Genomic DNA, 15110 nt, shown 5'->3' on the forward strand with positions numbered 1-15110 from the left:
AGGGACATGTGGTCAGGAAAATCAAGTCACTCATAGCTGTTCAGGAGCCTACCTGAGAAGAAGGCCAAGCAGAAGCAAAGGAAGGCAGGAAATACAAAGCTAGACTATCGTCACAGTTTGAATGTTTGAATGCCCCCCACCCCAAGCCCTAAACTCCGATGTGATAGTATTTAGAGGCAGGGCCTTTGAGAGGGAATTAAGTGTAGATGAACTCATGAGGGTAGGATCCTTATGATGGTGTTAGTGACCATCTAAGAAGAGACCAGAGAGCTTACTCTTTCTCTCTGCCTGTGTCTCTTTCTCCTTCTTGCTGTATGAAGTAAGAAGTGAGGTCCTTCGCTGAGAGTAAGTGGGGGAGTGGAGGTAGAGGACTTAAGAAGAGTGGCAAAAGGGATCCCTGGGTGGCGCAGCGGTTTAGCGCCTGCCTTTGGCCCAGGGCGCGATCCTGGAGACCCAGGATCGAATCCCACGTCGGGCTCCCGGTGCATGGAGCCTGCTTCTCCCTCTGCCTGTGTCTCTGCCTCTCTCTCTCTCTGTGACTATCATAAATAAATAAAAATTAAAAAAAAAAAAAAAAAGAAGAGTGGCAAAAGGTTTGGAAGTACTGCTAGAGCCGTGGGCCAGGGCATTCATCGGAACAAACACAGGATCGCCAGATGTCACTGAGGTTGGAAAGAAACAGATGTCACTGAGGTTGGAAAGAAACAGCTCTACCCATCCCGCGAGGCCTGGTTAAAACACGTCCTCTGTGAAATCGTACCCCCGTTGGAAGGTATCTCGCACTCCTCCAAGCCTCACGGCATTCAGGGCCACATCCTCCGGGTTCCTGAGTCTGGAGGCTGACAACTTGGATGCTGAGTTCAGATACCGATTACCTGAGGCTCTTGGGTTTTGGTAAGTGAGTAGTAAAAGTTTGGTTAGGGATGGGTTTATTTAAAACCGTATCTGGATCTACTCAGTTTCTGAATTTGGGTAGCAAAAGTTCTGATAGTTTGAATGGAGAGGCTTATACAGTTTGTGCATGCGTGTGTGCGTGCGCGCATGAGTGCACGTGTGTGTGCATGTGTGTGTGCATTTGTGCGTATGTGTGTGCGTGCCTGTTAACTCGCCTGCTGTATTGTACTCTCTTGAATCCTGCGTGACTAATTTTCATGTTTCTGCAGGTCCTCATGCGATGGGTGCTCCATATTTGTTAAGTTGATAGATAAAAACTCCCAGTTTGCTTTCCTGGTTTTTCTTTGTTGCTACAAAACTTTACTGCTCCACTAAGATGATTTAAGGTGAATCCAAAGGAAGAACTTTAAAGAACTGCTCTTGTGATTGGGACTGCTTCCAACTGCAATTATATGCACGTGCCTTCCTTTTTCTTTCACCCCACCCCCCATCAGACAAAACCAGAATCAATTTCAGGAGATGGATCTGTGCTGCTTGTGTGAAATTTTCTGGCTTCTGGTCAAATGGACATTGCAGGAATATGTAAAACGGGCTTTGTTCTCTGCGCAAATGAATTCATTTAAGCAGCACACAGTTTCGATTTCTTATTACCTTTTGGGAGGGTAAAGCATTAGGGAATTTTAAGGTGTCATTATGGTCTGAAAGTGCTGAATAAGGAATACCTGTGTGGTAAACAACTCGCTGAACCGCCTTAATGCATCTGAGATAAGGGAGCACATTGTTTATTGTGCCTGAAACCTGTTTCCAATACAAGGATTGTACAAGCCTCGGTTAAGGAGGAACAATAATAACATGTAACCTTGAACATACAGTACAGCTCTGCTGCTTGTTCTTCATTTGTAACTGTATCCTTAGATAAGGAGAAATCTCAGAGACTCCAACAAAGAGATGAAAAGATTCTGATAATAGCTGAAACGTCTTTGTTTCTGCATGTTCCTGTGAATGAGGCTAGCATCAACACAGAGTTGGCATTTAATAAATATTCATCGAAGGAGGGGATGAGTAAAGAAACACAGACTGCTCACAGCTTTATAAAGGCATTTCCCCAGGAGAAGACAAAAGAAACAAGGTGCCTAGACTATGTTTTGTAAGGATCCTAGAATTGTGTTTAGGGACTCGGGAATTTGAGGAAAGAGAAAAAACACATTTCTGATGGTGGACTCAGGATAGAGCTTAACCAACACCAAAATGAGTGCATATTTCAATTCATAGCAGCCACAAATGCCATTTTTCTAAATAGAAGCAAACAGGGAGGCACGACATTGGATTTTATTTCCATCTGCACTTCTAACTAGCACTGTGGCCTCTGACATGTACAATTCTTTTGAGCCTCAGTTTTCCTATTTGTAAAATGGACATAGCTAATGGGGGTTTATGGGAATCAAATACTATATATAAACATGTGTAAGATTGAGTCTGCCATATTTATGCACTCAAGAAATATTTATGTGCCAGGCAGTAGGGATGTAAAGGCAAAAAGACATCCCCTGAAGAGCTTTTAGTCTTGTGGGCAAGCTACACAAATAAACAAGTATTGAGATCATTACGGATGGTGCTCTGTGGGAGCAAGAAGACTGTCTAAATCAGATTGGGGAATGCAGGAACACTTCCTGGGGTGTCAGTGCTTGAGCTGAGTTTTGAAGAAGTAGGAGTTATACAGACGAAAATGAGAAGGTCATTCCACACAGAGTGGGTAGCATGTGCAAAAGCAGAGTGGCATGAAACTACTGAAAGTTTAGGGAACTACAGATAGTTCAGTACAACTGGAGCAAAGGGTGTGTGGGGGGGCAGGCAGCAGATGGGGTGAGAGAGGCAGGCTGAAGTCCAGATCATGAAAAGCCGTGGGCGTCATGCTTAGAGAAAGTGAACTTTACTACCAAAAAGATGTCAACCACTGCAAAATTTTGTGGAGAAATGAATCAAAACTAGGTTTGTGTTTAGGTATAATATGGGGAAAGGATATTATAGAGGTGCAGCCTGGAGGTAGTGGGGTCCATTTGAGATTCCTAGAGTCATCCAGACCAGAGAAAAATGAGAGTCTGAGCTAGAGTAATGGAATGAGGAGGAGGTGGATATAAGAGCCATTTAGGGGGGATCCCTGGGTGGCTCAGCGGTTTAGTGCCTGCCTTTGGCCCAGGGCACGATCCTGGAGTCCTGGGATCAAGTCTCACATCAGGCTTCCTGAATAGAGCCTGCTTCTCCTCAGCCTGTGTCTCTGCCTCTCTCTCTCTCTCTCTCTCTCTCTCTGTGTGTGTGTGTGTGTCTCTCATGAATACATAAATAAAATCTTAAAAAAAAAAAAAAGCCATTTAGGAGGTAGAGCTTGCAGGGTGGCAGTAGAGGGTAGGCAGTAAAAGGAAATGATACTCTAAGAAGATTCCCATCCCAATAGGTAAATAACTCTGCCATTCATTGCAATGGAGAACAGGAGAAAATGCAGGTTATGGATGGGAGTTGAGTGGGTAAACGTGATGCCTTTCATGCAGGACATGTTCAGTCTTATTGTCTGTGATTTATCTCAGTAGAGATGTCCAGGAGACAGGTGAATATATGGATCCGGATTATAAATACGGACTGGAAAGAATGACCAAGACTACTAGTTGTTCTCCAAGATTTATTGCCTCTTATTCTTTGGTACTAGAATTCCTTCCCCCTCTTTTAGATGGCCAAGTACATGGACACCTAGAATAAAAGCTATGTTTCCCAGCTTCTTTTGCAACTGAGTATGGTCATAGGACTAAGATCTTGACAATGAAATGTAAGGGAGGGCAGCCCCGGTGGTGCAGCGGTTTAGCACCGCCTGCAGCCCAGGGTGTGATCCTGGAGACTCTGGATCGAGTCCCACCTCAGGCAGGAGCCTGCTTCTCCCTCTGCCTGTGTCTCTGCCTCTCTCTCTGTGTGTCTCTATGAATAAATAATTAAAATCTTAAAAAAAAAAAAAAAAAAAGAAATGTAAGGGAAATGTCATATGAGAAGTTCTGAAAACCTTACTTTAGACTCAGCCCATATACACCCTGGCCCTCTCTTTTTGCACCTGTCCCTTCTTCTGTTTTGCTGCCTGGAAGATAAATGTTGCCACCCTAGGCAATAAGGTTAACATTTAAATGAGAACAACAAGAGAGAAAGATCCTGGGCCACGCCATCACTTTGCACTACTCTAGAAGAGATCATTCACGCTGTATGTGTGGATAACATGTCCTGGAGTTGCACAGTGTGCAGCCTGTGCAAATGGTGCCCCAGAGCCTGGGTCCCTGATACCCTGGGGCTTCATAACATCTCTGGGATCTTTACTTAGGTTTTTATGTGAGGAAGAAAAACTCCAGAACTTCTTTTTCATTTAAGTGTTTAAACTAGTAGTATTTTAGTTTTCTCTTAGTTGCTGAAAAATCTAATCCTAAATCACACAAGGAGTCCTCAGCCTCTGGGAGAGAGCTGAAGCCATGGATATGGATCCAGTCACCTAGGGGGGCTGGGTACAGAGCTAGAGGAGCAGAGGACAGCCACAGGGCCTGGAAAGCTGGAGCTGGAGGCATCCCTCACATCCTTTTCTCCATCTGCTCTAAAACATCCTTTACTGTTTATCCTTTTCCTTCCCACCTTGCCTCAGGGATGAGAACGTGTCTTCTCTACTCATCCAGCACCTTCTGTCACAGGTGTCCTGCTCTAACCATGAAGTCCCATGGGGATAGGACATGAGGAGTGCAGCAGCAGCGACTGGAGCTGCTTTACTGAGACATAATTCACATACCACATCATTCAGCCCTCTCAGTTGAAAGGTTTTGTACTGTTTTCATGGGGTTAGTGGCCATCAGCACCATTTTCATTTTTGGATGTTTTTATGCCACAAAAAGAAATGGGATTAGGCGTCCTTTAGCAGCTGCTCCCCATTCCATGGCAATGATTTCTAACTGTGTCTCTGGTGGTCCCTTTTAAAACTGAAGTGGTAAGAGCAACGCCTTAGGCATAGAAAGGCAGAGAATGATAACGCTGAGGCCACTGAGGGGCAGAGAGGCTGTTACCTGCACAAGGGGACATAGACAGTGGCAGAACCAGGTCTTCTGCTTTCCCTCCAGTGCCCTTTCACTTTTCTGAAAAATGCGGTAAGCATTCCATAAAGACTCTTTGAATCGAGTGATAAGGTACCATGAAAGAATAATGACCTTTCTTTTCTCTAGAAATAATTTCAAGCTTACAAAAATGTTGTAAGAATACTGCAAAGAATTCTTCCCATGCCCTTCACCCAGAGTCTCCAATTGTTAACATTTACCACATGTGTCTTTCATTCTATCTGCATGTCTATAGGCTCTATTTTCTCTGAACAATTTGAGAGGAGTTGCAGACCTAATGCCCCAATATCCCTTAATACGTTATTATGCGTTTCCTAAAAACAAGGACATCCTCCAACATAACTATGGTGCAAACACTGATACAATGTTACCATCTAATCCACAGACTACATTCAAATTTTACCATCTGTCCCAACGAGATCCTTTATGGGTCCCGAATCCAATCCAGGATTATGTGTTGCATTTCTTTGTCAGAACTCTTTGGTCTCCTTTAATTTGGACTAATTCCTCAGCCTTCCCTTGTCCTGCATGTCTTTGACATTTGCAAAGAGTACAGCCAGTTATTTTGTACCATATTCCTCAATTTGATTTGGTCTGATATTTTCTCCTGATTAACTTTAGGTCATGCAAACTTGGCAGGGCTACCACAGAGCAATGCTTTGTTCTTTGCAGTGTATCATATTAGGGGTACATGATGTCTGTTTACCCCGTTATTGGTGCAATTCAATTTGGTCACTTTTGTTAAGCTGGTTTTTGCCAAATTTCTCTAGAGTGAAGTTAATTAATAAGTATTTGTACTAAAACAGACTCTTTAAAAAAAAAAAAAACGATTTTATTTATTTATTCATGAGAGACAGAGAGGCAGAGACATAGGCAGAGGGAGACTTGATCCCAGGACCCTGGGATCACAACCTGAGTCAAAGGCAGATGCTCAACCCCTGAGCCACCCAGGCACCCCTAAAACAGACTCAATATAGAGAACAAACTGCTGGTTACCAGAGGGGAGGAGGTGGATGACAGGATGGGTAAAAAAAGGTGAAGGGGATTAAGAGTACACTTGCCATGATGAGCACTGAGTAATGTCTATTGTACATTTGAAAGTAATATAACACTGTATGTTAACTATACTTCAATTTTAAAAAGTTTTCTCAAAAAAATAAGCATTTTGTACTTATTAATAAGGAATTAAAAATATTTCATTGGAAGATTCTGTGAGATGCTGTTAATATTCTCTTTCTCATCAAATTTTCATTCACTAGTTTTATTTTGTAATTTTTCATCCACTTGTTTTAGTATACACTGATGCTTCTCGCCTAAATCAATTTTTATTATGATGGCTGCCAAACGATGATTTTCTAATTCCATCATTCTTTCTATATTTGTCAGTTGGCATTGCACTGCGAGGTAGAGTTTTCTTTCACTTATTTACATAATTTTAGACTCACAGACTCCTATTTTATTTATAACAGATTAATATATTCATCTTGATATTTATTTTTATTCTTCATTTTTGTTTATTTGGATTCATAATTGTCCTCAGTTTGGCCAATGGGAGACCCTTCAAGCTGGGTCCTGGTTGGTATGCCCTAACCATTCCAGAGCATTACCTCGCTTTTTAGCACAACAAGATGTTCTGGGTTCATCATTCACTGTCCTAACACTTATATTAGTTCCTGTGGCTGCTCTCACAAATTATCCATAACAAATTAGACCTTAAAACAACAAAAATTTATTCTCTCATAAGTTTGGAGGCTGAAAGTCTGAAATCAGTATCACTGGGTTAAAATCTAAATGGCAGGACCATGTTCCTTCGGAGACGCTAGGAGAGAACCCTTCTTTTGTCCCCTCCATAACTTCCAGTGGCTGCCAGCACCCCTTGACTTGTGGTCACATCACTCCAGTCTCTGCCTCTTTGGTGACATCATTCTCTCCTCTTCTGACTGTAATCTCTTTCCTGCCTGTCCTCTCTCTAATAAGGATACTTGTATTGGCATTTAGGGCCCGTCCAGAAAATACGGGATGATCTCCTCATTTTGAGGAGAAACTCAATCTCATTTGCAAAGATCTTTTTTCCACTAAGATTTCATTTACAGATTCCAGGGTTCAGGATGTGGATGAATAGTATTTGGCGGGCTATTTTTTAGCCTACCATGCCCTAGACTCTGTCATTTCTTGAAGTAGCACTGTTTCCTTTTAACAGATCTGATCCCTTCTAATGATATTTAGAACCCAAGATGTGGATGCCAGGTATGCTCATTGCTACTTGGATGTTTTACTTCCAGACGCTGTGTAGAGAGAGCTAGGAAATTATGCAGACAGACAGAAGAATAGAATAAGATAGGATAGGATAGGATAGGATAGGATAGGATAGGATAGAAGAATAGAATAGAATAGAATAGAATAGAATAGAATAGAATAGAATAGAATAGATTGATAGGTGGGGATGTGATGTCCTTACACATGTATGCCTATGTAAGTATATATCCACATATACACACACATAAAAACACATAAGTCTAATTTATCTATTTACATTAAAAACCAGGAGTACACACAGATACCTTCAATTCCAATCTAGCACCACAGGGTTTACTCTAGCCTTCTTCCTTTCTGTGTTTGTAACTCAGATACAGAGCTGTCCAACAGTGAGAAACCTGGCTCCCATTATCCACAATATGCTTATTTATTTGCTTGGTTCCCCATAACCAATCTCCTGACCATGCCAGCTACATCTACACAGCCCTGTTGCTGCCAACCATGCTGACTGTAGAGGATAAATCCCGTCAACACTAGAGAAGGGGATGGGTAGATAGGACCAACTAATGAAAAGAGGCAAATACAATTTTATTAGAGAGGTAGAATTGTCTGTGTTAAAGATATATCTTCTAGTGAGGTCAAAACACCTTTATTTGTGATCTTGCATTTGTTATGCTCAGAGAGATGTCTCAAGTTCCAAAAATGAGAGAATGATTTTTACAATCTAACACTGTCAGAAGCTTCCATCATAAAAGCTTCAAGATGACAGTGAAGGGTTCAGAAGTTCCCCTACACAGCATACATATTCACATTTAGTACTGCATTTTCTCATCCTTTAAAACAATGTGGATCACCAGACAGACTGAATCTTAAATTGCTTATAGACATAAAATTTTTTTTCAGTTGGATGAACACCTTCGTATTTAAAAACCCTAGAAGACCCCAGGGAAAACAATTTTAAAATCCACTCAGAGATACAAACAGATGATTTTGCCCCTCACTAACTCCCTTTCTGATGTTGCTAATGGGAGGAAGGGTGGCGTTCAGCAGGGCCATTTCAATTCTACACAAACATCGGATTTATAGTTCTATTGTGTAATATCATTGTCTAATACCTAAAGAGGCTTTCCTATCAGGAAATAGAGATTGGGTGGTGGTGGGTGGCAGTCAGAGGAAAATTAGTAGATCAGAATGCATTTCGATGATTCTTCCAAAGTTCTTCAAGCACAATTTTGCTTTTTGTTCCCTGGATTCAAAAAAAAAAAAAGAAAAGAAAAGAAAAAAAAAGTAAGTGTGCGCCTCTGTGTGTGTGTGTGTGTGTGTATGTGTGTGTGTCTATTTTAGCTGTCTCAATCCCTGGGCTGTTTATGCATTAATAACATTCCAAAAATGCAACAGATTTTGTTTTTTCTGCTATCGCGTATGCCAGGCATCTGGGGTGAGACAAGGAAAATGGAAACCTGAAAGCCTCCTGAAACTAAGGAGTGATAGTAGCTTTGATAGCAGGGGATTGGATCTAATTTTCCTTTTCAGTTACAAAGCTTCAAAAATTAAAAGGGAGAACATTTTTTAAAAAGGGAGGGGGAGCTCTGGTTACTACATACCACAGCTTAAAAAAGGGAAGATGTATGTCAGGACGTAGAGGAAATGACAAGGCAGATTTGCAATAATTAAGGCTTTTTTACAGGATCTAGATATGTGGCATGACTATAAAGCAAAGAGAATTTCTTTAACACCATGCAACTTACTTAGATGATCAAAGGAGTTGTACCCACTTCAAAATGGCCACCCAGGGAGCCCTCACACAATTCTAAGGAGAGTATCGGTCTTGCCAAACATTCTGGAAACATCTTTTGGAGTTGACTTCAGAGCCACTTAATGAGCCACATAAAATTTTAGGCTCGTGACTATAAAAGCAAATATGTTTTCCCCCCAAAACTAGAATTTCCAGCCACTTATTACTCATTTTTGTTCTTCTAATTTGATTTTAAAGACTTAGAGTTTTCCCCCCAAAATCACTGTAGAGGATCTTTTAATGCAATTCAAAAAAACATGGCATTAGTGACAATTATGATATTAAAAGCTACTTATTGGGCTACATACATTTTTTGTGCCCTTTCTCTCGTCTTACCAATGAGGAGACTGAGGCTCAGAGAGAGGTTAAGAACTTGATCAAGGCCATAGTTCAAAAGTGGCAGAAGTTGACTTGCTGCCAGGGCACCTGCCTCCGAGGCTCGTGTTTTTTGCCCTGTGCTACACCCAAATGAGCACTCCACAGGACTTCCGAGCAATGGCATCAGCTCTAGAAACATGCTGACCTCTAAAGTGGCTATCTCAAAAGCACAATGCTCATTGGGTTGTATACATTCTTATTTATTTGTTTAAAACCTGTCTCATTATTTTATTGGTTACCTCTCCTATTTTATGCCAGAGAAAATGTATAACTGAACATGGTAATGGGATGTTACCCTCCAATGAAGATGGGACATGTTAATATTACCATTTAGAACAATGAGTCTTGGGAGCTGGAGTTAGGGGGAGGGAGTTCAGACTCCCACTGGCTGCCCACCCGAATCTGGAGGGAGCTTGGTTTGGAAACAAAGCAGTGCTTTGTTCTAGTGCTTTTGTGCTCCTTGATATTTATGTTGCACTTCAGAAAATGAAAGGACCGCATGTGATGTTTTAAAGTTTACCAATGTTGCATGTTTTAAAATGCAAGGGTTTTAAATAAGCATGGAAAATATTACAAAAAGGAGAACATAATCTGCTTCGGGTGTGACAGTTATTTGTGCCTCTGTACCAGAAAACACTGATTGGTAAAAGCCAGAGGTAAGGAGGTCAGAGAAAACACATCTTCAATGCCCATTGTTTAATAATTCAATGCAAGCCCTCCTTGTTATGCCTCTAAAATCATTGTTGTTCCTCAGAAGGGAGCTGGGGAGAGGAGCCTCTGGGCGCAGACGGAGACTGAGCATGTCTAGTTCCTGGAGCTGCAGACATTCAAACCTGCTCCCTCCTCTTGACTGAACTGCCACTGGTGAGACGAGAGACGAATGCTCTTGAGCATCTGTCGAGGAGACAGTTGTGAATGGTGGGGATTCTTTCTAAACAAATTTGTAGCTGCTGTGTAAACAGATGGGTCTAAGAAATAACTCCATTTGCACTAGCCTATTGTTTGATTAAGGAATTTGAGTGTGTAGCTTTGCACCTCCAAGAAGGTGGGGCGGGGTGGTTGTCCCCTGCGTGGAGTGCTACACTGAAAATGCACTGCGTGTGTGTTACTGTCTTTCTGCTTCACTATTTCCATCCTAGTTTTCCTTCGTGTTCATCAAATTTTCAAGTATTCATAACAATGCTGCGAGTTATAGGCTCCAGGGACCATATCTATTTTATTCACCTGTAGACACTCAGTGAATAGCATAGTATTTGGCACATTGTAGATTCTTGATAAATAATCCAGAGCTCCTGCTATATCCTGCTCAGAACTCTGGGCTGGTCACTGCCCAAAGCTCACTTAACTTCATTGGGTCAAATTCCAAAGAGAGCAGGAGAGTCAATTTTCAATGATGCGTAGGCAGTATGCCTCTGTCGGGCCCTTCCTTCCTGTTGTCATTTGGAAAGCAAACCACTGTTTACTCAGCCAGCTTGTCAGAGGGAAATTAGAACTTTGACATACCACTGTGGGGGGAATCCACCAATTCCTTTTCTGGAAATGCAAAGTCCAGATTTTCTAAAATCTGAGTGTTGCCCCCCCCATCCAGGGGGGCAGAAACCAGTGAGAGGTAGAGCCCCAAACTGCAGTCAATACAGCCAATAGCATCATCATGGTCTGCAGGGACCATTCATTAGAGGGGGTCCTTGGTCCAAGCCAAAGAAGACAGCCATTGGATGGGCTAGAGAAGGGGAGACCAGCCGCAAACTGGGAATTGATTTGTTGTGAGCAGAGAAGAATAAGACAGGGGAGGCCAAAGCTGAAGAGAGGCAGGAGCAGGTGCAAGGCCTGGACAGAGCCAGGAGTCAGCTTGAGACAAGGTTCCGCAGGGACAAGAAGTCCTTCTAGTCAATCCCATCTGTGCCACCATTTTGACACAGAACGTGTGTTCTGGGCATGTCTTCTGGCCTACAAAATAGCCAATACTACCAAGACAGTATTCAAAGGAGGGAAATCGAACAACCAAAACTGGAGGCCACGGGGTTCAGAGTGAGGGCACAGGACAATCACCTGGGGAGCTTTTGAAGTCCGTGGAAGTCAGACCCTTGCCCCTAGAGATGGGGAAGTGGTCGGAAGTGGGGCCCAAACATTACTGGGTTTGTAAAGCTCCCGTGGTGATTCTAACGTATGTGAGCATAAATCAAGGAAAAGTGAACAGAAAGCTGAGAGAATATGCTTCTCCACTCAGCTTCTTGTCCTCCGGGAGGGCGCTGTCACCTGCTGGCCCAGCTCACCCCAGGTACCCCATCCTAGGCCCAGCCTATTCCTGGTCCAGAGAAACTGAGGGAACCTGACTGCATTAGCTCAGGTGACTGATTAATTGAGATGCTACCCTCTACTTTCTCCTTTTGGCAACCGGAGGACAACCTTGAATGTAAGCGCTGTGGTGGGATTAGCATATAACATAAGTTTAAGTGGTTTGACTTTATTTTATTTTATTTTATTTTATTTTATTTTATTTTATTTTATTTTATTTTTTTGTGGTTTGACTTTAGACTGGGGTTGCCAGTAGCAAATAAAAATATGGAACACCCAATTTAATTTTAATTTCAAATAAACAATGAATAATTTTAGTGAGAGTATACATCATGCTTTATTTGGGCATATATTCATAATAAAAATTATTTTATTTACTGGAAATTCAAATTTAACAGGGAAAATTGTATTTTACCTGGCGATCCCACCTTACACTCAAACCTTATGTTTGACTTCAAAAGCATGATTAGCTTTTAGTCATAACATAGAGAGGACTGGGTTCCTGTGTATGTGTTGAGTAGGTCTAGGCCTCGATTAGCTGGAGATGCCCACGTTTACGCCTGTGACGTCAAAATCCTAGTTGATGTCATAGGCCCCCTTTCACTCTTAAAAGTACCTAGTTTGAAAGATAAATTATGTGGTCATCCTATGCATGGTGACCCAGGCTGAGAATACCTAGCTGCACTCAGTAACGCAAAGATTGTACGTGGTTAGTTCCATGGAGAAGATGATCTCTGGTTTTCTTTCTGGTGGCCTGGGCTAATACAACAGGAACTCTGTCGGGCCTGCTCCTGGTAAAGCTATTGTACCTTGCTGTCGGACTGTGGCCCTTCTCTGATTGCGGGGGGGTGGACACAGGCTGTCTGGAGGGCTCGTCAGGGGCTGGGGTTGCAATCCCCTGTGCCGCCAGCATGCCCTGCACCTTGCCAGGAGTGGCGGGAGCTGTAAACCATACCCTCCCCTGTGCTAGGGAACTTGACAGACTTGCCCACCAGAGGCTGAGAGGCAGCAGTAAAACCACTTTTGCATTTACCTTTAATTGGTGTCTTTATCTGCCTTTGAAAACCACTTGTCTAGAGGAAAAAGAACGTGTTCTCCATTCCACCTCTGGGACTAGGAAATTAGTCTTCAACCGGATGAAAACAGCATGAAACTGACTGCTGTTTGTTCTATTCTGCTCCTCTGTCTGTGTGCCTCTAACTATAGTGGCCTGACCTGACATCACTCTTCAGGCAGCTCCACAGAACCAGCCCCGGGTTCCTGTCAGCCTGCCTCCCGGTGTGCGCACCCCATCCATCCATTACTGACCCGCACCGAGACCCAGAGTGCCTCAGCTTCACTCTCAGCCTCATGTTTGCCTCCTGGCTTCGATCACCAAACTCTCCTCTCAGGTTTACCTCACTTGCCCCTCCCTCCATCTATCCCTCTGCTTGACTTAGGGCTTTATAGATCTCCAAGTTACGGCATTCTTAAAGCTGTAAGATGTGGGGGTGCCTGGATGGCCTAGTCGCTGAGGTGTCCCACTCGATTTCATCTTGGGTAGTGATCTCAGGGTCATGGGGTCGAGGCCTGCATAGAGCCCCGTACTGAGCGTGGAGCCTGCTTGGGATTCTCTTTCTCCCTCTGCCTCTGCCCTTCTCTCTTGAAAAACAGGAAAAAAAAATACATAAGAGATATAGCCTCTTTTGTCTTTGGTCTCATGGGACCCCTTGCGATATTATACCTGAGACTCTCAATTCCCTACCTGTCATCTAACTGGGACCACAGTCTGGGTGATGGCATTCACAGCACAGCCATACCACTCAGTGTCACAGACCTCACCGGTCTGGGACTACCACATACAGATGTTTCTTCTCACCTGGAATAGCAACCAGCTTTGTCTTTTCCCCACTTTCTCTACCTCTCCCCAAGTATTGCTAAGAATGCCTGGGTTGCTTTCCAGGTCCATGCATCAGTTTCCTGACAGCTACCTTCTGAAAAGAAAGAAGGATTCTGATGAGTCCCCAAAGGTCCACCTCCATGCCTACTGAGCTGTAGACTGCTCAGACAGCCTTGCAGCTATGGCAAACATGGATGACTGGTCTCCCCGAAGATACCCAGGCAGGCTAAGACGGCCAAAGGGGAAAAAAGAATCCTGACTTAAAAATATATCTGAATTGTTATGACTATATTCAGTGGCTGATCTTTGACTTGCTGAACCATCTTGATGTTGTATTACCCTCCCACTGAACTGTTGGTGCACCTACAGTTTCTCACAGATCAGGATGGCCAATGACAGGGAATGTCCTCCTAGACAAACCCCAGTCCAGGTTGAGTACCCAACTATTTCATATGGCCCATGCAAAGTGCCTGCTCTAAGCTCCAGACAGCCCAGCACTGAGAACTATCTTCACGTCTGGATACCCATGGATCTCATGTTCTCAAAATCCCTGCTGTGTACTCCACCCACGTCTGCAACACCACCTGTTAGTCCAGCTGGATTGTCCCGACTGCTAATGCCTGTTCCCTTGTGTCTACCTCATCCTCTGTGGGCATGGAGATTCCCCTGCTTGGTCCCACTTCTTTCCATACATGTAGCTTGGCTGCCACTAAGCACCTGGTCACCACTGTGGTTTAGAGTCGGCCTTTCCAAATAACCTTCAGCCAAATGCCTTCTGTGTTTCCATTCCAATAGCATGTGGTGGGGCAGGGGGAAAGCAGATGGAAAAGAGGAGAATGCTCAGGCAAGAGCAACCACTGAAAGGTGCCAGGGGAGAGCTGAGCAAATAGATGAGATAACCCGGCTTCCTGATAACCTTTCTGTGACTTTCTCCCTTATCTCTAATTCACTGGGGCTGGAACATGGTGGAACTGAAAATAGAAAGCCCGTACAGATGTTTCCCTACTCTAAGATGACTTCTAATATGAAACCTTAAAAAAAAAGTTAAGCAGTGTTCTTTGATATTCTTAAAGAATCAGTCACTTGGAGGGGGGTGGTGCCTGGGTGGCTGAGTCGGTCAAGCATCTGCCTTTGACTCAGGTCATGATCTCAGGGTCCTGGGATCGAGCCCCATGTTGGGCTCCCTGATCAGTGAGGAGCCTGCTTCTCCCTCTCCCTCTACCCCTTCCCCCAGCTCATGCTCTGTCTCTGTCTCTCTCTCCTCTCAAATAAATAAATAAAATCTTTTTTAAAAATTCAAAAAAGAATTAATCAGTTGGATTCAGAAGATATTTAAGATATTTAATTTACCAAAAACTTTAATTTATACATTTTTTTAAAAAGAGCTTGACTATTGTGTAAGGCTGGATGCCAATCTAACTTGTTGGAGGGCAAACTTACAACTTCTTTTTTATTGTTGGTTAAAGATTTATTTATTTATTTGAGA

At 43.1% G+C, this 15110-nt stretch overlaps 1 long non-coding RNA gene across 1 annotated transcript in view; it reads left to right on the plus strand.

The window, feature by feature from the left end:
* Positions 1 to 15110, plus strand: part of LOC144315246 (uncharacterized) — a 32595-nt gene that overhangs the window by 775 nt on the left and 16710 nt on the right. The gene's annotated exons all lie outside the window — the stretch shown is intronic.

The sequence above is a fragment of the Canis aureus genome, chromosome 6 (assembly GCF_053574225.1).
Source record: "Canis aureus isolate CA01 chromosome 6, VMU_Caureus_v.1.0, whole genome shotgun sequence".
Lineage (NCBI taxonomy): Eukaryota > Metazoa > Chordata > Mammalia > Carnivora > Canidae > Canis > Canis aureus.